At 48.7% G+C, this 23,834-nt stretch overlaps 1 protein-coding gene across 1 annotated transcript in view; it reads left to right on the forward strand.

Moving 5' to 3' along the window:
- The first annotated feature begins 299 nt into the window (after positions 1-299).
- Positions 300-23,834, forward strand: part of LOC137417804 (uncharacterized) — a 107,898-nt gene continuing 84,363 nt past the window's right edge. Inside the window, exons 1-2 of the mRNA XM_078777392.1 lie at positions 300-427; positions 546-710. The gene's annotated coding sequence lies outside the window, so the exon portion shown is untranslated. The remainder of the gene's footprint in view (positions 428-545; positions 711-23,834) is intronic.

Consider the following 23,834-nt stretch of genomic DNA (forward strand, 5'->3'; position numbering starts at 1 on the left):
CCCTTCGTCTCCTCCCCTTCCAGTAAGCGACTCATTGTTGCCCAGCAACGCCAGGTACTTTTGTTCGTAAACAACAACAACAAATCTTCAGTTATGTGGATCTCTCAAAAATAATACCAACCCGGGGTGCATCTTTTAGCTCGGTTTGTCGAACCTTCTTTTCCTCGATTTTTCAACGATGGAAATTTTTTGTGGCAAATGACTTTCAACAAGATTTTAAGCTGGAGGTGGAATGTCTCGCAATACACGCTCGTGGGAGTGAGGAAACGAACGAGAGGGAGTCGAGGGAAGTGATGTGTAATGGAAGAAGAAGAAGAAGGAGAGGCAGAGGCCGAGGCAGATCGTGCGGGGATGTAGTGCAGGGCTGGATCCGTGTCCGTGAGATATGCAGAGCGAAAGAGATTTTACACAGCGAGCTGTGAGTGAGGTAAGAGTGCTGGAGATTTCGGGTTTTTAAACATATTCCTGAGTATAACGAAAGCTCCTCGTACAGATGATGACGTGTTTGGTAAATATATTTAAATTCTCTACTCTTTGGAATGAAGGTTCATGGTTTGACAAATGGGAGACGCTGAAAGACGCCGTTTTGTGATGACGTCATCAACGCCAACACGAGCCTCTCCCGCTTCTTTTTCACTGAACCAAACATACCAGAGCCGGGAAAGATAAAGCACGCGTCGGTAAATCCATACAAAAGAGTGGAGAACCAGGTACGCACCGGGGCAGATCGGCCGACCGAATGCAATGGTCAAATGGAGCGTTTTCGTTTCCTTTTCAGTGCGAACGACGGGAGGGAATATCAGTTTAAAGGCGACATGAGAGTAGAATCAGGGGACATGAGGGTAGAATCAGGCGACATGAGGGTAGAATCAGGCGACATGAGGGTAGAATCAGGGGACATGAGGGTAGAATCAGGGGACATGAGGATAGAATCAGGGGACATGAGGGTAGAATCAGGGGACATGAGGGTAGAATCAGGCGACATGAGGGTAGAATCAGGCGACATGAGGGTAGAATCAGGGGACATGAGGGTAGAATCAGGCGACATGAGGATAGAATCGGGGGACATGAGGGTAGAATCAGGCGACATGAGGGTAGAATCGGGGGACATGAGGGTATAATCAGGCGACATGAGGGTAGAATCAGGCGACATGAGGGTAGAACCAGGCGACATGAGGGTAGAACCAGGGGACATGAGGGTAGAATCAGGGGACATGAGGGTAGAATCAGGGGACATGAGGGTAGAATCAGGCGACATGAGGGTAGAATCAGGCGACATGAGGGTAGAATCAGGTGACATGAGGGTAGAATCAGGGGACATGAGGGTAGAATCAGGCGACATGAGGGTAGAATCAGGCGACATGAGGGTAGAATCAGGGGACATTAGGGTAGAATCAGGTGACATGAGGGTAGAACCGGGCGACATGAGGGTAGAATCAGGGGACATGAGGGTAGAATCAGGCGACATGAGGGTAGAACCAGGCGACATGAGGGTAGAATCAGGGGACATGAGTGTGGAATCAGGCGACATGAGGGTAGAATCAGGGGACATGAGGGTAGAACCAGGTGACATGAGGGTAGAATCAGGAGACATGAGGGTAGAATCGGGCGACATGAGGGTAGAATCGGGCGACATGAGGGTAGAATCAGGAGACATGAGGGTAGAATCGGGCGACATGAGGGTAGAATCGGGCGACATGAGGGTAGAATCGGGCGACATGAGGGTAGAATCAGGCAACATGAGGGTAGAATCAGGAGACATGAGGAATCGGGCGACATGAGGAATCGGGCGACATGAGGGTAGAATCGGGCGACATGAGGGTAGAATCGGGCGACATGAGGGTAGAATCGGGCGACATGAGGGTAGAATCGGGCGACATGAGGGTAGAATCAGGCGACATGAGGGTAGAATCAGGAGACATGAGGAATCAGGCGACATGAGGAATCAGGCGACATGAGGGTAGAATCGGGCGACATGAGGGTAGAACCAGGCGACATGAGGGTAGAATCAGGAGACATGAGGGTAGAATCAGGCGACATGAGGGTAGAACCAGGCGGCATGAGGGTAGAACCAGGCGACATGAGGGTAGAATCAGGCGACATGAGGGTAGAACCAGGTGACATGAGGGTAGAATCGGGAGACGTGAGGGTAGAATCGGGCGGGCGACATGAGGGTAGAATCGGGCGACATGAGGGTAGAATCGGGCGACATGAGGGTAGAATCGGGCGACATGAGGGTAGAATCGGGCGACATGAGGGTAGAATCGGGCGACATGAGGGTAGAATCGGGCGACATGAGGGTAGAATCGGGCGACATGAGGGTAGAATCAGGCTACATGAGGATAGAATCAGGGGACATGAGGGTAGAATCAGGCGACATGAGGGTAGAATCAGGCGACATGAGGAATCAGGCGACATGAGGAATCAGGCGACATGAGGGCAGAATCAGGAGACATGAGGGTACAATCAGGCGACATGAGGGTAGAATCAGGCGACATGAGGAATCAGGCGACATGAGGGCAGAATCAGGAGACATGAGGGTACAATCAGGCGACATGAGGGTAGAATCAGGCGACATGAGGAATCAGGCGACATGAGGAATCAGGCAACATGAGGGCAGAATCAGGAGACATGAGGGTAGAATCAGGCGACATGAGGAATCAGGCGACATGAGGGTAGAATCAGGCGACATGAGGGTAGAATCAGGCGACATGAGGGCAGAATCAGGAGACATGAGGGTAGAATCAGGCGACATGAGGGCAGAATCAGGCGACATGAGGGTAGAACCAGGCGACATGAGGGTAGAATCAGGCGACATGAGGGTAGAATCAGGCGACATGAGGGTAGAATCAGGCGACATGAGGGTAGAATCAGGGGACATGAGGATAGAATCAGGGGACATGAGGGTAGAACCAGGCGACATGAGGGTAGAATCAGGCGACATGAGGGTAGAACCAGGTGACATGAGGGTAGAATCGGGAGACATGAGGATAGAATCGGGCGACATGAGGGTAGAACCAGGTGACATGAGGGTAGAATCGGGAGACATGAGGGTAGAATCAGGCGACATGAGGGCAGAATCAGGAGACATGAGGGTAGAATCAGGCGACATGAGGGCAGAATCAGGCGACATGAGGGTAGAACCAGGCGACATGAGGGTAGAACCAGGCGACATGAGGGTAGAACCAGGCGACATGAGGGTAGAATCAGGCGACATGAGGGTAGAATCAGGTGACATGAGGGTAGAATCAGGGGACATGAGGATAGAATCAGGCGACATGAGGGTAGAATCAGGCGACATGAGGGTAGAATCAGGCGACATGAGGGTAGAATCAGGCGACATGAGGGTAGAATCGGGCGACATGAGGGTAGAATCGGGCGACATGAGGGTAGAATCAGGCGACATGAGGGTAGAATCAGGCGACATGAGGGTAGAATCAGGCGACATGAGGGTAGAATCAGGCGGCATGAGGAATCGGGCGACATGAGGGTAGAATCAGGCGACATGAGGGTAGAATCAGGCAACATGAGGGTAGAATCAGGGGACATGAGGGAAGAATCATGGGGACATGAGGGAAGAATCATGGGGACATGAGGGTAGAATCAGGCAACATGAGGGTAGAATCAGGCAACATGAGGGTAGAATCAGGCGACATGAGAAATCAGGCGACATGAGGAATCAGGCGACATGAGGGTAGAATCAGGTGACATGAGGGTAGAATCAGGCGACGTGAGGGTAGAATCGTGCGACGTGAGGGTAGAATCGGGTGACGTGAGGGTAGAATCGGGTGACGTGAGGGAAGAATCGGGCGACATGAGTGTAGAATCGGGCGACATGAGGGTAGAATCGGGCGACATGAGGGTAGAATCGGGCGACATGAGGGTAGAATCGGGCGACATGAGGGCAGAATTGGGCGACATGAGGGTAGAATCAGGCGACATGAGGGCAGAATCAGGCGACATGAGGGCAGAATCAGGCGACATGAGGGCAGAATCAGGTGACATGCGGGTAGAATCAGGTGACATGAGGGCAGAACCAGGTGACATGAGGGTAGATTCAGGGGACATGCGGGTAGAATCAGGTGACATGAGGGCAGAATCAGGCGACATGAGGGTAGAATCAGGTGACATGAGGGTAGAATCAGGTGACATGAGGGTAGAATCAGGTGACATGAGGGTAGAATCAGGTGACATGAGTGTGGAATCAGGTGACATGAGGGTAGAATCAGGTGACATGAGGGCAGAATCAGGGGACATGAGGGCAGAATCAGGGGACATGAGGGTAGAATCAGGTGACATGAGGGTAGAATCATGTGACATGAGGGCAGAATCAGGTGACATGAGGGTAGAATCAGGTGACATGAGGGTAGAATCAGGTGACATGAGGGTAGAATCAGGTGACATGAGGGTAGAATCAGGTGACATGAGGGTAGAATCAAGTGACATGAGGGTAGAATCAGGTGACATGAGGGTAGAACCGGTGTTTTTGCAACAAGAAAGGAATTTAAAATGACCAAAGAAATAGTTTAAACTTCAACATGAACAAGTCAATTCGTGGGGCAGTGTTTATTTTAAAAACCTTCCCCGGCCACCCCACCCACCTCTGCCACACCTACCCCACCCACCGCTGCCACACCTACCCCACCCACCTCTGCCACACCTACCCCACCCACCTCTGCCACACCTACCTCAACCACAACTACCCCACCCACCTCTACCACACGTACCCCACCCACCTCTACCACACGTACCCCACCCACCTCTACCACACGTACCCCACCCACCTCTACCACACGTACCCCACCCACCTCTACCACACCTACCCCACCCACCTCTACCACACCTACCCCACCAACCTCTTCCACATCTACCCACCCACTCTTCCACATCTACCCACCCACTCTTCCACACCTACCCCATCCACTCTACCACACCTACCACATCCACTCCGCCACACCTACCCCATCCACTCCACTACACCTACCCCACCCACCCCTTCCACACCTACACCATCCACCTCTACCACACCTACCCCACCAACCTCTTCCACATCTACCCACCCACTCTTCCACACCTACCCCACCCCCTCTACCACACCTGCCCCACCCCCTCTACCACACCTGCCCCACCCCCTCTACCACACCTGCCCCACCCCCTCTACCACACCTGCCCCACCCCCTCTACCACACCTGCCCCACCCCCTCTACCACACCTGCCCCACCCCCTCTACCACACCTGTCCCACCCGCTCTACCACACCTGCCCCACCCGCTCTACCACACCTACCCCACCTGCTCTACCACACCTACCCCACCCGCCCTACTACACCTACACCACCCCCTCTACCACACCACAGCTATCCTTCCCCTCAACTGCAGCTATCCCTCACCTCAACTCCAGCTATCTCTCCCCTCAACTCCAGATATCCCTCCCCTCAACTGCAGCTATGCCTCCCCTCAACTTCAGCTATCCCTCCCCTCAACTGCAGCTATGCCTCCCCTCAACTTCAGCTATCCCTCCCCTCAACTCCAGCTATCCCTCCCCTCAACTGCAGCTATGCCTCCCCTCAACTTCAGCTATCCCTCCCCTCAACTCCAGCTATCCCTCCCCTCAACTCCAGCTATCCCTCCCCTCAACTCCAGCTATGCCTCCCCTCAACTTCAGCTATCCCTCCCCTCAACTCCAGCTATCCCTCCCCTCAACTGCAGCTATCCCTCCCCTCAACTGCAGCTATCCCTCCCTTCAACTGCAGCTATTCCTCCCCCCAACTGCAGCTATCCCTCCCCTCAACTCCAGCTATCCCTCCCCTCAACTCCAGCTATCCCTCCCCTCAACTGCAGCTATCCCTCCCCTCAACTCCAGCTATCCCTCCCCTCAACTCCAGCTATCCCTCCCCTCAACTCCAGCTATCCCTCCCCTCAACTCCAGCTATCCCTCCCCTCAACTGCAGCTATCCCTCCCCTCAACTCCAGCTATCCCTCCCCTCAACTCCAGCTATCCCTCCCCTCAACTCCAGCTATCCCTCCCCTCAACTGCAGCTATCCCTCCCCTCAACTCCATCTATCCCTCCCCTCAACTCCATCTATCCCTCCCCTCACCTCCACATATCCTTCCCCCTCAGCTACATTTATCCCCTGTCAACTACACCTACTCCCAACCCCTCTACCCTACTTACCTCCACCCCACATATGCAACACCCCTGCACCCCACCTACCGCGCCCCTCCACTTCAACTTTAAATACCCCCACAAGTAATGTTGACTTGTCACATCGATGCTGTTAATTTTTGTTCCTAATTTTGTTCCTAATTTTTCCTCTAATTTTTTTTGAGGGGAGGTATGGATAGGAAGCTAGAATGTATGTGTGGCATCCGTCCATATTCTCCTTTCATTTGTATTCGCATTCCGATTTGTGTCAGCCTGGTGCTGGCTTGGGATTCTCTGGGCCTGAATTCAAATCCCGGTCGGTGGGTGAATTAACACCAGGTGTTGTTGACTCAGCCTGTCATCCTTCCGAGGTTGGCGAAATGAGTACCAGATAACCGGGATGAATGTGCCATTTGACCGTCCTGCGTCGGAGTGACGCCCCGACCAGGATGGTGCCCAGTGGTCAAAAACTGCCTGGGCAGCCATATACATCTAATGATGTAGGAGTGGGTGCACGTACATACACACACACACACACATACACACACACGCACACGCACACGCACACGCACACGCACACACACACCTTTCAGTCTCCCCAGCTCATTCACAAAATCGAGATTCCATCCACATCAATGTTCTCCCACATTCCTCACTCGCACAATCTTGGCAGGCCTTTCTCTCTTCAGTCTAACATTTACAAAATACCGCGACGCACATCACCACCTGCATCCACTTTAAACGTTCACTCACTCACTCACTCACTCACCACATGTGTTGTCATTTTAAAATACCATCATAATAGATACCATATGCATGTTACTGTTTTTCCGTGTTAACACTCATTTATTGCCGCCATGTTCTCGTATTTCTGTTTCTCCATGGAGTAGCATTCGCTTCTTTTATGAAACAATGTTGAAAGGAAAGGGAACATTTTAAAAAGTTGAACTTAAAAAAAACCCACAAAACTAATAACTGTAAGAACGACACACAGCATTAGTATGAACGAGGAACTAATATATAATCCTATCATGTGAAATTCAAAATTCACTCGTTAGATGTGTGCTTGAGCAGTTCTTTACTAAAATGGCACCCAAGCGCGCCCATTGGATACTTCACGTTCACGGCCGATTGGTTTATCTTGCCCTGCTCTAGAATCTTTGCTCTTAACCTTTTACACCTTGAACTACATTCACATTCATAAATAGCCCCAAGTGGGATGGTGGTCATCTCGTGACCTTCTGCTTCAGACCACTGTTGATTTGGTGGAACCCCCCAATTCTCTGGGAGCCCCCCGATAGGAAAGAAAAATAATCTAAGACCAGGCTATCCTGTGGACCATCGAGGAGAAGGGCTGTATCAGGTTTCAGAGCAATCGGTTTATAAATAAGGGACAAGTGGGAATCCGAAGTTTCAGGGGGTAACCTCCACCACCCCCCTTTGGCAGCCCCCATGATCCGATATAGAAAATTTGAAGCCGGAGGGATTGTGCGGCATACTATCTTGTATTCATGTGTTAAGTTTCAGAATGATAAGTGGGGTGATGAGGGAGGAGTAGCAAAACATTTTGATGGGTGGACGACAGACATCACGACCAATTTTACAAGTTCATCTCTTCGAGAATCGAGATGAGATGACTTAAAAGTTAATACAGTAAAGCTGAAAAAATTTCAAGAGTTCAATCTAATAACTATTAACAATGGATGGAGGTCCTCAATGTCAAACAGGAAATTAGAGCTGTCTCCCTTGACATATCACGTGCCTTCGATACGGTCTGGCAGCCCGCTTTGCTCACCAAACTCTCCTCCTATGGTATCTATGAAAATCTCCACTCATGGCTTGCAGACTTCCTCTCTGGTCATAGTCAACGTGTGGCCCTGAATGGATTTCTCTCATCTTCCTTTCATGTTCAGGCTGGAGTTCCCCAAGGTAGTGTTCTGGGCCCGGTGCTTTTTCTGGTCTTCATCAATGATCTCTCCGACTCTCTGGAAAATCCTCTCCATCTCTTTGCTGATGACTCTACTCTCTGCCGCTCCATACCTCATCCCTCAGATCGGCAGTCTGCAGCCTCCTCACTCTCTGCAGACCTGGACAAAATCAAAGACTGGTCAAACAAGTGGAACATGTCTTTAAATCCTGACAAATCTCACACTCTCACTATGTCTCTCCGAAAACACGGACTGGAAAACCCTCCCATCTACTTTCTGAACAATCCTCTCCAAGAAGTTCTGTCGCTCAAGCTTTTGGGTCTCACTATCTGCCATGATCTTTTTGGGAAAACCACATTTCCAAGCTGGCCTCCAAAGCCAGTCGCCGACTGGGCATCCTCCGTCGTGCGAAGTCCTTCCTTGGCACACCTGAGCTCCTCACCACATACAAGGCTTTCATCCGCAGCTCAATGGAATACTGCTCTCCCCTCTGGGCTGGTGCTCCTGCCTCACACCAAGCTCGGCTTTACGCTGTTGAAACCAAAGCTTTCAGAATCATTGGAATCTCCCGCGATGAAGCTAACTCCGACGGCCTTTCACTCACTCACCGCAGGCAGGTTGGTGGTCTTTCTGTCTTCTACCGACTCCTATCCGGCCTAGCTCCCCCATCTCTCTCTGGGCTCTGTCCCTCAAATATTCCCACAGGTCGCACAAGATCTGCCAGCAACCCTCTTCTGGTGAAATTGCCAAAATCAAGACTCTCTGCTCACCTTCACTCTTTCATTCCTCTCTACTCACGTCTCAGGGACAAACTCCCTCTCTCTTCAATCCCACTCCTCCCTCCAGGTCTTTAAAACAGCTGTTCACCACCATCTCTTATCTTCCCCCATCCAAAACCTTGATCTCTTCTACCCCCATTAATTCACCCCAGATCCACTTTTAAAAAAATACTAACTTCTTTCCTGGAAGTTCTTGCACTGTCCATGTGTTTTATACCTCTCCTACCCCCCACCCCCTTCCCATGCCTCGTCCCCCTTCCCATACGTTCAAGTGTTTGTGTGTGCGCTTGCACGTTAATCTTTCACATCCGAACCGTAGCACCTAGAGTCCCCAAAGTTTAGGTGAGGAACTTCAGGATCTCGGAAGGGCTTTAACTTCCCCAACGTCAAGGAAACTTTCTGTATGTCTGTGTCGTTCTTAAAAGCAAAGAAAAAAAACGGCTGTGCCAATCTCCACCTGATTTTGCATAAGTGTTGGGGCTACCCAGGTTCAAGTCAAGGGCAATAACAAAAAATCCTCCCTCCCCTCAATAGTTTTTTTTTTTTTTTACACCCATACCTTCAAAATAGGCTGCACCAATCCACCAAATTTTACAAATGTGCCAGGGGGTCAGGTCATGAACAACATAGTGTTACGTTTGTTGGGGGTAGACAATTATTACCTTAGAGCCAGGTGGAATTGTAGAGGTAGTGTACTCTGACTGTCATGAAGAAGAAGAACCCCCATGTACCATAAGTAGGGATCCGGTAGACCGCATGTCGTGTAAATGTATGTGTCCCCATGAGAGGGGTGGGGTTATGTTAATTAGTTGGGGATTATGGGTAATGAATCCCCTGTATTTAATTGCCTCTGTTATTTTTCCTGTGTCACTTATGACAATGCAGCACACACACAAAGCCAGGCAATAGCGCATTAAACGACACTAAATAAAAGCTAACCGGAAACAGGACTTTGAGCACCAACGATGATACCACCGACGTGTTATAACATCATGCAGGCAGGTCCGGGAGGCCACACCCCGGAGAGCAGTGATTGGTGAGATTTGTCGAGCAACAAAGAGAAGGACTGGCTCATAGGTACAGACACGGGCGGTGTCTGACCTCAGAGCCTTGAGTACAAAGGAGTTGGAGGGCCGACATTTTGTCTTGGTTTCTGGATCTGGAGGTGAACGGTCGCCGATAAGCTCTCTTTGCGGTGGGACAGTCTCAACAAACAGTCAAAGTTTACGAGCTCTTGGCTGTGGGGTTTTGTGGTGAACGGTCGTGTTCCGACATCATCATCGTGATCGTGAGGAGGAGCGGACTGCGGACTGAGGCCTCAGTTACCCGCAAGCGCACTGTGCATGGAGGCCTGTGCTGTTCCCGCCAAGGACGCGGGGGTTTTTGACTTCCCGAGGGGGTTCAGGAGACGCGGAGACACTCAGAGCTATGTACCTAGAAACACTACGCATTATTTTCACCTTTATTTTTCTCCTTTGTCGGTATACGAGTCTGTATGGGGACGTACCATTTTATTTAGGAATCTTAGTTTTGCCGGGTTTTATTTTGTTACCGGCATTTCTTCAATAAAGCCGGTATTTTTGTACATTTTAAATCCGTGTCGGTTTGAATTAATTATTGCAAGTTCGAGGACGTCCGGTGGGACCCGTGAAGGTAAGTTCGTCATTGTCCCCCCGTCACACCGCGGAGCGAAAGGGGGACTATGGTTTTCCCCTCCGTCCGTGTGTCCGTCCGTCCGTCCGTCCGTCCGTGCGTGCGTGCGGGCGTGCGTAAGCGAAGGACCGCATTCGAATTTGGTGTGTGGGTGCAACCCACGTCAAAATCCAAGATGGCCGCCGCCATATATGTCTGAACCTTGTGAGATGAATATCTTGAAAAATAAGCGAAGTACCAAATTCTAATTTGGTGTGTGGGTGTATCTCGGCATACGGAAGAAGGCTATTGAAAATTGGGTCGCCACGTCAAAATCCAAGATGGCCGCCGCCATGTATGTCTGAACCTTGTGAGATGAATATCTTGAAAAATAAGCAAAGTATCAACTTCTAATTTGGTGTGTGGGCGTATCTAGGCATAAGGAAGAACGCTGTTTAAAATTGGGTCGCCACGTCAAAATCCTAGATGGCCACCACCATATATATGTCTGAACCTTGTGAGCGAAATATTTTGAAAAATAAGCGAAGTACCAACTTCTAATCTGGTGTGTGGGTGTATCTAGGCAGAAGGAAGAACGCTATTGAAAATTGGGTCGCCACGTCAATATCCAAGATGGCCGCCGCCTTGTATGTCTGAACCTTGTGAGCGGAATATCTTGAAAAATAAGCGAAGTACCAACTTCTAATCTGGTGTGTGGGTGTATCTAGGCAAAAGGAAGAACGCTATTGAAAATTGGGTCGCCAAGTCCAAATCCAAGATGGCCGCCTTGCGTCTTCCACTTTGTCAACTCGCATCACTTCACCGACGGGGGACCTAGGCGTAACGCTTGTTCTCCTTTCCCTCGCGTGTAAAGAACACCGTCATTTTTGACTGAACGCCTCGGAGTGTAAGCTCGTTTGGCTAATCCATCCGAGACTGGTCTTTATCGGCCACGGACAGGACAATAGGGACAATACCCCTGACTCTCACCTGGTTATAATAAACAGTACACTGCACTGACTAAATGTATTTCAAACCAATTTGATTGGTTTCTAGAAGACAGGGTAGCATGTCGAAGCATAATAAAATACACATAACACTTTAAACAAATAAACAAAAAAATACCTATTTTGCCCCCCCCCCCCCCCTCCCACCCCACCCCGTCCGTATACCTCCTCAGACCCCAATTTTTGTAATGCCTTGAACAAACATTGGTACATCACGGGTGATGAAGGTTGTGGTGAAGCTTCATCAAAATTACATGTGTAGTTTCTGAGAAGAAAGCAAATACCTATTTTGGGGGGCAACCTCCTGTAGATCCCTAAATGGGGCAGATTTTTTAAATGCTGTGAACAACCTTTTGTACAGCATGGGAGGTGAAGGTTGTGGTCAAGTTTCATCAAAATAGTGTTGCGTTCGTAGGAATGTCATTTAGGAGTCGTGTTGTTTAGGGTGTATTGCATAGAAATGCCAGTTCAGCTGTGGATCCCCAAATAGGACCTTTTCGTAAATTATTTTTCCTTTTTCTTAAAGTTTACCCCATATCCACTCCTTTAACGCCACGTGATTTTGACTGCTGGTGGTGGTGCACAAAACAGCTTTGGAAGCGATTCAACCTTTTTTTTTTCTTTAAAGCAAGAAATTGCGGGAAAAAAGGGGAAAAGAAGAGGAAGAAGAGCGGTTCTTGGTGGGGTGGTGAAAAAGCGATCTATGCTTCATGCTGCGAACGGGCTTGACGAGCTATATGAAGAGTCGACCTCGATGAACTTCCTGAGGGATTTGCTGTCGTATGAAGGAGGTTGACGAAAGGAAAGGGATCAAAGGAGAAAGGAATTGCAGAACATTTATGAACCTATGTCCCGCCAATCCCCGCTCTGACGAACGTTGATGAACCTGCTCTTCAAACAGGCCTGAATCCCATTCCATTCCCATCTGCATATCCCATTTTATTTCAATTCCCTGCGAATATTATTTTATTAATTTGCTTCCTTTCCTTTCCCGAGGTTAGATAGCGTGTTGTGTGTGCGATGTTGTCGGCTTTTCGTATCGGTTGTATGCGGCCTGTGTTAATTGTTTCAGTCTGTCATTATTAATGAATTAATTCCGTCGTAATACTTGTATGATTTGCTTATTGTATCATTTTGCATTCTTTGAAGTAAATTGATTGTATTTCATTTTGTTTATAAAAAAAAAAAAAAAACACATTTAGAGGCCATTTTTTCCCCGCAAAGCGGGGGTTGGCCTTTTTCGGGGACCGTGGTTGTTGTTTTTTTTTTGGTCCCCTTTTTGAAGCAATGTTTTATGGCCGGATGCCCTTCCTGACGCCAACCCTTTTTGTCGCCTTTTACGACAAGCGGGGAATTACCAGTGAACTGGTACTCAATTAGCCGACCTCGGAAGGATGACAGGCTGAGTCAACCCCCCTGGCGTTAATTCAGCGATCGACCGGGATTCGAACCCAGGATCCTGGGATCCTAAGCTGGCACCCTAGCCGCTAGCCCAACACTAGGGTTCTGCACCAACACCAAATTTCATTTTGTTTGATTGACATTTTTCGGATCGGGTTCCAAGCTCCCCTGAGCCGCCAGTGTGGCAGCTTAAACTCCTTGCACTAAACGAAAAGTTCAAGGTTACAAAAACCGCTCGGCCAGCTTGCGGGCCTCGGCCCGGCGGGCTAGGGATAGGACCTAGGGTCGCTGACATTAGTCACCCCGTAACACACTTAGTCGAGAGTGACGTTTGGGACTCTGGTCCTCATCCCTGTCGCCCGTAACAATTGTGTGTGTAATTTCAGAGGAAAAAGGAAATTCCTATTTTGGGGGGTCAAACCTGGATCCACTTGGACCCCCAGTAAACTTCCTTCGATCCCGATTTTCTGAGTGCCGTGAACAAACTTTAGTCACAACATAACAAATATCATTTGTGCCAAATTTGGTCACGATCCCATCAACAGTTTCGGAGAAAAAGTTTCAAGTGTTTACGGACTGACGGACGGACAACGCGCCATCGCATAAGCTCCCCTGAACTACGTTCCAGGTGAGCTAATAAGTAGGGGTTCTGGCACATGTGTATTGAAAACGTTGAAATCTTATAAATAATTTTGTTTGTGCATTTGTTTGTTTGTTACTCTTTCACGCCCGAAACCCCCACTGGGAAAAGATCACCCAGACAGGCAATGCCGAGAATCCCCCCTTCGCTCCTGCCCACAAGGTGGAGCCCCTGCTGGGATACATACATTGAAACTTTAAAACCCTACAGCACAACACAGAAACGACTTCCATCTTCTCTCAACCACCTACAGTCACGTGAAAAAGAAGTACACCCCATGTAAAGTTTGGACTTTTTCAACATATTTCAACATACAGCTCTTTGATCTTCATTTCAACAATATTGATAGATAAAGGTGATATAATATAACAAATATCATGAAACATTTACATTTTGTAGTCCTCTTCCCTCAGATCGGCAGTCTGCAGCCTCCTCACTCTCTGAAGACCTGGACAAAATCACAGACTGGTCAAACAAGTGGAACATGTCTTTCAATCCTGCCAAATCTCACTCTCTTACTATGTCTCTCCGAAAAGATCGACTGGACAACCCTCCCATCTACTTTCTCAACAATCCTCTCCAAGAAGTTCTGTCACTCAAGCTTTTGGGTCTCACTATCTGCCATGATCTTTCTTGGGAAAACCACATTTCCAAGCTGGCCTCCAAAGCCAGTCGCCGACTGGGCATCCTCCGTCGTGCGAAGTCCTTCCTCGGCACACCTGAGCTCCTCACCACATACAAGGCTTTCATCCGCAGCTCAATGGAATACTGTTCTCCCCTATGGGCTGGTGCTCCTGCCTCACACCTGGCTCGGCTTCACGCTGTTGAATCCAAAGCTTTCAAAATCATTGGAATCTCCCGCGATGAAGCTATCTCTGAGGGCCTTTCACTCACTCACCGCAGGCAGGTAGGTGGTCTACATGCCTCCCCCCCTTCACATGCCTCCCCACCTTCACATGCCTCCCCCCCAAAGCCCTCTCCCTCCCACAGATCTCTCGATGTCTCCATGTCTCTCGGTCCCTGCTCTCAAATGTTGTGTTTGTGTCCTTCCCCCTCTCTCCCCATCTTGTCTACCGCTCCCGATGTTATTTGTTTTATGTGTCTGTCTTTCTGTGTGATTAATGTTCGCTCTCTCACGAGCCTCGATCTTGTATACAAAAAAAAAAAAAAAAAAAAAAAAAAAATTGTATAATTGAAATAAACATAAATGCAAATTTCGCATGTGGAAAAAGTAAGTACACCCTTGGCTCTAATAGGTGGTATTGCCCCCTTTGGCCGAAACAACCTCAAGTAGGCATTTCTTATAACTGTCTACCAGTCTCTGACATCGACTGGGAGAAATTTTTGCCCACTCCATGCAGAATTCTTTCAGCTGTGTGATGTTTGAGGGGTTTCTTGCATGCACAGCTCGTTTCAAACCCCCCCACAACATCTCGATGGGATTTAGATCCGGGCTTTGACTTGGCCATTCCAGAACCCTCCATTTCTTTCTTTTCAGCCATTCCTTGGTGGATTTACTGGTATGTTTAGGGTCATTGTCATGTTGCAAGGTCCACCTTCGGTTGAGCTTCAACTTTCCGACAGATGGCCTCACATTATCCTCAAGCACCGTCTGGTACAATGAAGAATTCATAGTGGATTCTATGATGGTGAGCTGCCCAGGCCCTGATGCAGCAAAGCTGCCCCAAACCATAATATTTCCACCACCATGCTTTAAAGTTGGTATCAGGTTCTTGTGGTCAAATGCTGTCTTTGGTTTTCGCCAAACATGTCTTCTGGTACTGTGGCCAAATAGCTCTACCTTTGACTCATCTGTCCAGAGCACATTGTTCCAGAAGTGCTGGTCTTTGCCGAGGTGTTCATTGGCAAACTTTAGTCTTGCCCTGATGTTCTTTCTGGACAGCAAAGGTTTCCTCCTGGCACACCTCCCATGCAGATCAAATTTGTGCAGCCTCTTTCTAATGGTAGACTCGTGCACTTCGACATCAACAGTGGCAAGAGCCACCTGTAGGTCCCGTGATGACATTATGGGGTTCTTCGAGACTTATTTCAGCATCTTGCGGTCTGCTCTCGGGATGAACTTGCTGGGGCGGCCTGGCCTGAACAAGTTGGCAGTTGTTTGGAATCTTTTCCACTTGTAGATGATCTTCCGGACAGTCGAATGATTGATTTCAAATTGTTTGGAGATCTTTTTAAATCCCTTCCTAGACTCGTAGGCATCTATAACCTTCTTTCTGAAGGCCTCAGAGAGCTATTTTGATCTAGGCACGGTGACGCCGCACACTTCAACAACAAAGAGCAAACCAAACTAAATGTCTGAGGTTTAAATAAGACTGGTTCCTCCAAGATCCTCTCTGACGATGTTCTAATCACTTGCACCTGAGCTGGTGCACCTGATTCTAATTTTCGGTATTTGAAGTAGTGATAAATGTCGGGGTGTACTTACTTTTTCCACATGCGAAATTTGCATTTATGTTTATTTAAATTATACAATGGACTACAAAATGTAAATGTTTCATGACATTTGTTATATTATATCACCTTTATCTATCAATATTGTTGAAATGAAGATCAAATAGCTGTATGTTGAAATATGTTGAAAAAGTCAAAACTTTACATGGGGTGTACTTACTTTTTCACGTGACTGTATGTTTTCATTCACATGAGACAAAACTCGCAAAATGTTTTGGTTAAAGGCACGTTATTTCCAATCTACCACCTGGAACATTCAAATGCCCGTGCGGTCGTTGCCATACCTGTAACTTCATAAACCCCACCACATCAATGTCAGGTCCTAAGCACACCATCAATATTGTAGTGACAGATCATTTTGCCTGCACCACCTCCAATGTAATGCACTGTGTTTCATATTCACTTTGCAATAAACTCCACGTCGGTGAAACCCGTCAAGAGCTTGGAGAATACCTCCACCATGTCAGAACCAACAATGACGATGTTTGTAAACCGGTTCCTTGTCACTTTAAACAGGCAGGGCATGCTATTCATCATACATCTTTGTGGTTTGATACCCCACAATGGAAGCGATGCCTTCCGGAAACTTGAGGAACAGTATTTCATTCGTAGACTTGGAACATCACAGCCAAACGGTCTGAATGAAAATTTTTCTTTCTGATAGGTACCGTGCCCAATGCCCATTCAGGCTTATCCTTTTTTTTTTTTTTTTTTGTATACAAGATCGAGGCTCGTGAAAGAGCGAACATTAATCACACAGAAAGACAAACCGACACATAAAACATATAACATCGGGAGCGGTAGACAAGATGGGGAGAGAGGGGGAAGGACACAAACACAACATTTGAGAGCAGGGACCGAGAGACATGGAGACATCGAGAGATCTGAGAGAGGGCGAGGGCTTTGGGGGGGGGGGGGGGGGGGCATGGGAAGGGGGCGGTGGGAGAGGTATAAAACATATGGACACTGCCAGGACTTCCAGGAAAGAAGTTGGAATTTCAAACAAGGTGGATCTGGGGTGAATTAGTGGGGGTAGAAAAGATCAAGGTTATGGATGGGGGAAGATAAGAGATGGTGGTGAACAGCTGTTTTAAAGACCTGGAGGGAGGAGAGGGATTGAAGGGAGTGTGGGAGTTTGTTCCACAGGCGGGAGAAAAGAGGAATGAAAGAGTGAAGGTGAGCAGAGAGCCGAGATTTCGGCAGTTTAACCATCAGAGGGTTGCTGGCAGATCTTGTGCGACCTGTAGGAATATTTGGGGGACAGAGCACAGAGAGAGCTGGGGGTGCAAGGCCGGAGAGGATTCGGTAGAAGACAGAAAGACCACCTACCTGCCTGCGGTGAGTGAGTGAAAGGCCCTCAGAGATAGCTTCATCGCGGGAGATTCCAATAATTCTGAAAGCTTTGGTTTCAACAGCGTGAAGCCGAGCTAGGTGTGAGGCAGGAGCACCGGCCCATAGGGGAGAACAGTATTCCATTGAGCTGCGGATGAAAGCCTTGTATGTGGTGAGGAGCTCAGGTGTGCCGAGGAAGGACTTCGCACGACGGAGGATGTCCAGTCGGCGACTGGCTTTGGAGGCCAGCTTGGAAATGTGGTTTTCCCAAGAAAGATCATGGCAGATAGTGAGACCCAAAATCTTGAGCGACAGAACTTCTTGGAGAGGATTGTTGAGAAAGTAGATGGGAGGGTTGTCCAGTCGATCTTTTCGGAGAGACATAGTAAGAGTGTGAGATTTGTCAGGATTGAAAGACATGTTCCACTTGTTTGACCAGACTGTGATTTTGTCCAGGTCTTCAGAGAGTGAGGAGGCAGCAGACTGCCGATCTGAGGGAAGAGGAATGGAGCGGCAGAGAGTGGAGCCATCAGCAAAGAGATAGAGAGGATTTTCGAGAGAGTCAGAGAGATCATTGATGAAGACCAGAAAAAGCACGGGGCCCAGAACACTGCCTTGGGAAACTCCAGCCTGAACAGGAAGAGGAGATGAGAGAAACCCATTCAGGGCCACACGTTGACGACGACTAGAGAGGAAGTCCGCCAGCCATGCGTGGAGATTTCCATGGATACCAAAGGAGGAGAGTTTGGTGAGCAGAGCGGGGTGCCAGACCGTGTCGAAGGCACGTGATATGTCGAGGGAGACAGCTCTAATTTCCTGTTTGGCATTGAGGACCTCCATCCATTGTTGAGACAGCAGAAGCAGCATGTCCAGAGTAGAGTGACCTGGTCTGAAACCAAATTGATGATCAGAGATCAAGCCATTGGAGAAGAGGAAAGATTTCATATCCGAAGCAATGATGGATTCCATGACTTTGCTGATAATTGGGAGAAGGCTGATTGGTCTGTAGTTGCTAGGATCTGTTTTTGCACCTTTTTTGTGCAAAGCGTTGATGTTGGCTGATTTCCAAGCAGATGGCAGTTGACCTTGAGCAAAAGAGAGGGTGAAGAGAACAGAGAGAGGGTGAGATAGAGCAGCAGAGCAGGATTTTAGGACCCGTGGGCTGATGCCGTCGGGTCCAGTTGCAGAATCAGAGTCGAGGGTTGACAGAAACTTTTCCACCTTGTCAGGAGGAAAGGACACGGAGTCCAGGAGCAGCAGTGTACGACTGGGTATGGTGGGTACAGAGAGGGATGGGTTTGGGACGCAAGATTTAGAGGCAAACACAGAGTTGAGGCATTCAGCTTTTTCACGTGCGGAGTCAGCTGTGTAGCCGTTTGAGGTAAGGGAGGGGATGGAGGGGGAACAAACACCAGAAACGGATTTGACCAGACACCACCAGGATTTGGAAGAGGGAGACAGATAAGAGAGTTCGGTCTTGAGAACGGAGAGATATTGTTTCCTGGCTCTCCTGAGGGTGGACACACACTTGTTTCGGGCTTTGTGAAAGGAAATGAGATTTCCTTCCGTTGGATTTGCTTTCCAGGAGACGAAGGCAAGTTGTTTCTGGGCAACAGCCTCACCACAAGATTCCGTGTACCATGGACGGGAGGAAGGGTATGACAACTGAAGACGAGATGGGATAAATCTGTGCATGAGAGAGAGCAATTTACTTTGGAAGAATTCCCAGGATGAGTTGATGTCAGAGGTGGTAGAGATGGGAGACCAGTCCAGATGATTGATGGCTGCTTGAAGACCGTGCCAGTTGGCCTGAGTGAAATGGAAGACTCGTCGATGCTGAGCAGGCTCCCTGAGGATGGTCAGAGAGATGTCCACTTTAACAAGGACATGATCAGATGATCCGATCGGAGCAGAAGAAGAGCAGCAGACATTTTCAGGGAAGTTAGTCATAACCAAGTCCAGAAGAGAAGATGTTCCGTTGACTGAGATCCGGGTCGGGAAATTGACAGATTGTGTCAGTCCCAGTGAGTCGCAGAAGTCCTTTGCTGAGGAGCCATGGCTGGTGAGAGAGGTACCCACACCCAGCCAACTGGCATGATGACAGTTGAAATCACCACATATGAGGAAGAGAGAGTTGGGATGAGTAGATAGAAGTTGGTCCATATCATCAGACAGCGAGATGTAGATGGAGTCATCACTGTTTGGTGGACGGTACAACACACATATGAACAAGAGGTGGGAGCGAAGGGGAAGCCGTAGCCAGAGGTATTCCTGGGGGTGAGGTGGAGAGAGTGCAGTGCAGGGCGAGTGAGGAAGAGAGTTTTTGATAAAGATAGCAACCCTGCCTCCAGGACGAGGCTCAGGTCTATCATACCGGAGGAGGGAGTAGACCGGGAGAGATACTATGGAATCAGAGACATCATAAAGGAGGAAAGTTTCTGTTAAGCAGATCACGTCTGGTTTGACAGAAGCAACCTGTATGGAGAGATCAGTTAAGTTTGAACGAAGGCCCCAGATGTTTGAGGTCCATACCGTTAATGAAGAGGAAGGGGGAGCATCAGATACAGAACAGGGGGGAGGAGGGGTAGGGTAAGATGTGGAAGAGGTGGAAGAGGTTGGGAGAGCTGTTGAATGTGTGTCAGAGATTTCAGAATAGCTCGGAGAAAGGGAAGGATGGGGCGGACAAAAGGTTTGATGGTGATTGGGTGAGCCACAATGAGGTGTTATTTGAGGAGGGGGAAGAGCGAGGCAGAAGGTTGGGGGAGATGGAGGTGAGAGTTTGAAGGGGGAAGAAGCGGGGAGGACGCTTTGAGGAGGGGGAGTGAGAGGGGGGAAATTGAGAAGCAATGAGGGTGGGGAGATTTGAAGGGGAGGGGTGAGGGGGGAGTTTGGGAGGGAAGGGACAAGGGGAGGGATTTGAAAGGGATGGGATAAGGGGGGAGATTTGGAGGGGAGGGGTGAGGCAGGAGTCTAGGAGGGGAGGGGCGAGGGGGCGTCGTCTTGGCGGGGAGGGGTGAGGGGGTAGTTTAGGAGGGAGGGGGCAAGGGGGGAGATTTGAAAGGGATGGGTGATGGGGAAGATTTGGAGGGGAGGGGTGATGGGGAAGATTTGGAGGGGAGGGGTTATGGGGAAGATTTGGAGGGGAGGGGTGAGATTGGATTTTTGAAAGTGTACGATTTATGGGAAACGAACATTTATTGCAAAATGAGTTTCTTGTGACCTTCGAGTTAAAAATACGTTTAAGGACGCTGGATGGAGGATGGAGTGCAGGAGAGTTTAGGGAATGTAGAAAAAAGGCACTATAGGAGATGGATATTTTTTTTGGGATGAATTGATTTGGTGAGCAAGTCGAAAGCAGCCTTTTAAAGAAGAAGAAGAAAAAGGTGTTTTAAAATATGACGGAATACATAACTTGAGGGGAAAGTGTAAACATTGAAGGTTAATGAGTGAAAACTATCTGGGGAAATGGGGGAGAAACATGTGGTCGAAGAACGAACGAACGAACGAATAAGAATGAATAAACGAATGAGAACAGAGAAGGAAATGTTTTTTTTTTTTTTTTTTTTTTTTTTTTTTTGAGTTGAGATTTACACAAGGAAGTAGGCTATGGGTGAAAAGACTGGGAATACAGAGAACGAAAGTTATTGGATCACAAACGACGGACCGCTGAGAGAAAAACAAAGCCTCAAGGTTGTACAGTGCACACTGTACAAGGCCTCAAGACACGACACGAATTAACACGATTTTCAATACAGGTATGAAAGATTTGCACCGAAAAATCTTCGTCGGGACACAATATACGTACAACACCATAAATAAATACAGTTTTAACGAAAATACAAATGGGAACAATCACTTAACTTCGATTTCAAATCGTTCGCGACGCGGCAAAGGCCTTGCTCGCGACACGGCAAACAGACGATCAATTTATGAAAGATAAACACCGAGAAACAACCAAAGTTGCACACAATAACTTCACACACCGAAAGATAAATACAGTTTCGACAAAATACAATTGTGAACAGACTTAACTTCGAAAAACGTGGAGACCGTGTGGAGCTTCGAAAATCCCTCCCACCGTCTCCGAGATCTCGCGAGATTTCCAAGATTCGAGAGAGATTCCGGAGCATGGTAATCGATACAATTCTACCTGGACTAAGGTAGAATGTTGTTTATAGGTGTGTGATAAAGATAAAGGTAAAGATAAAGATAAAGATAAAGGTGTGTGATAAATGATAATTGCCTTATCCCCGACAAATGTAACAATATCAATTAGTGGCAGTGCACACTGTACTGCAAAGCACTATCACTATCCTATGTAGCCCTATGGCAGCTGTAGGCTTGTCAGGTAGCATCATTCACTGCCAGGATACGTGCGGATACTGCCAGGATACTGCCAAGACGAAAAACGTGGAGACCGTGTGGAGCTTCGAAAATCCCTCCCACCGTCTCCGAGATCTCGCGAAATCTCTCGCGAGATTTCACCCCTCTCCTTCACGTTTTCAGTCCATTTCCTTCCTCTTTCCTCATCTTTTGCTTCCTTTTTCCCCTCCCTCCCCCTCCATTCCACCAATCCCCACCCCCACTACCCCACCTGTCCCCCCTTTCCCCCCTCTGGTGTTATCTACTCCACCTACTCCCCTCTTCCCCTCCTTACCCATGCCCTGCCCCACACCTCCTATATACTCCCCCTACTCATGTCTACACCTCTCCCCCTCTCCAACTTTCTCACTCCTCTCACCTCTTCCCCCATTTCTCCCTTTCTTTGTATTCTCATTCTATCTGCCTTCTTTTTCTTGTTCTTTTTCTTCCTCTTGCTCCCCTGCCACTAACACGTCACTCATGACCAGAGAGACCTGCACAGCTGGGGTAGGGGTGGGAAGAATCACCCCCTCCTGCCTTTTGACAAGAATGGGGAGGATGAAAGTGCCTTATCATCCCAATGCCCCTTTAAATCTCTGACGACATTGCTGAACTAACAAGGTGTGTGAAAGGTTTCTAAAATGCATCATGTCCTTTGCCAATAATTTTGGCATTGCAAGTCTTTTGGTGCCTTTGAGGCAGACCTCGAAATTTCCTCAAAAGGATTCACCAATCCCAATTTGGCCTGGATTTAGTACATTTTCTCTGGAAGAATACACCGCACGTATCCTGGCAGTGAATGATGCTACCTGACAAGCCTACAGCTGCCATAGGGCTACATAGGATAGTGATAGTGCTTTGCAGTACAGTGTGCACTGCCACTAATTGATATTGTTACATTTGTTGGGGATAAGGCAATGATTACCTTAGTCCAGGTAGAATTGTATCGATTACCATGCTCCGTATGTCGTGAAGAAGAAGAAACCTGTAACTTAAGTCAGCTCTGTGTGGTCAGATTAAGTGTGACTGTGGCCACACGGAGGGTGGCACTTGTGCAATGTAGCTTCGGGAAGAAGAATAAATCCCCCTGTCCATCCTACCTCTTGTGACCTGACCTTTGTGGTTAGAATAAAATGGCCTGCGATAAGACGATGGCTGTCAGGAAACAAACTCAGGCACATACAACACCGACAAGCCCGACAGATACCCAGCACAACCCCTGGAGGGGGTTGAGACCTCTGTGGGGGACCAAGGTGGTTACTACTGGAAACCTGCCATGGTGCATCAGCAGGACCACTTGGGGGAGGTGTTATAGGCCACGCTTTGGTGGCGGCACCACGGACGGCCAATAAGGGCCTGATGTGGTGACCGCCCGGGCATGCAGCCTGGCCTCTCCCTGAGACTCTGGGACAGCCAGCATGTGGTGACCTGCCATGCTGTGCTGGTCTATGGGTGTGGGTCGAACCGCATGGACAGGAGTGGGTTTCAGCCCACTGGGCAACCAATGAAGCATCTGTGGAACATGATTGTAAGAGCATGATCTTCCACCGATGTTCTGTTGTGATTTGTGGACTCTCGGTTTGGGAAGAGAGCCATGGGATCAAATGGCAGATAAATGAGGACTAGCTGCGCATACTGTGCCATGCTCGGCGGGCAAGTGTATGGAGAAGTGCCCTCCTTTGGTGAAAATAGTGAATTGTGGAAAAATTGGCACGGTTAATTTGAGGGTTAGATGCAAAAATGAGGGGAAATTTTTTCAAGCCGTGATGTACACTGGGGCCAGTGACACCATTATGAATTTCAGTGTGTTGGAGGCTGGGACAAAAATTGAAAGGTTAGTGGGACACAGCCTTCAACTGGCTACGGGGAGTGAAGGGAGGTGGGGGGGGGGGGGGCGCCAATATTGAGGTGCAGATTGTAGGGATAGAGTTTCGGGCAGTCTGGAGGTCAATGTGCTGGTGTGGGTGGCCGGGTTGTTTGGCCAGTGTCTTTTGGTTGTACTGGGGGATGACGAGGAGGTGCAGGGGACGTGGCTGGAGATGCCACGCACTATGACCGTGCCTCCCAGGTCCGAGGCCATGGTAATGGCGGAGTTGTCAGCAGGTGCTCACTACATTGGCCAGCTTGGGCTAGTGGA

Source organism: Myxine glutinosa, chromosome 5 (genome assembly GCF_964187855.1).
Source record: "Myxine glutinosa chromosome 5, kmMyxGlut1.1, whole genome shotgun sequence".
Lineage (NCBI taxonomy): Eukaryota > Metazoa > Chordata > Myxini > Myxiniformes > Myxinidae > Myxine > Myxine glutinosa.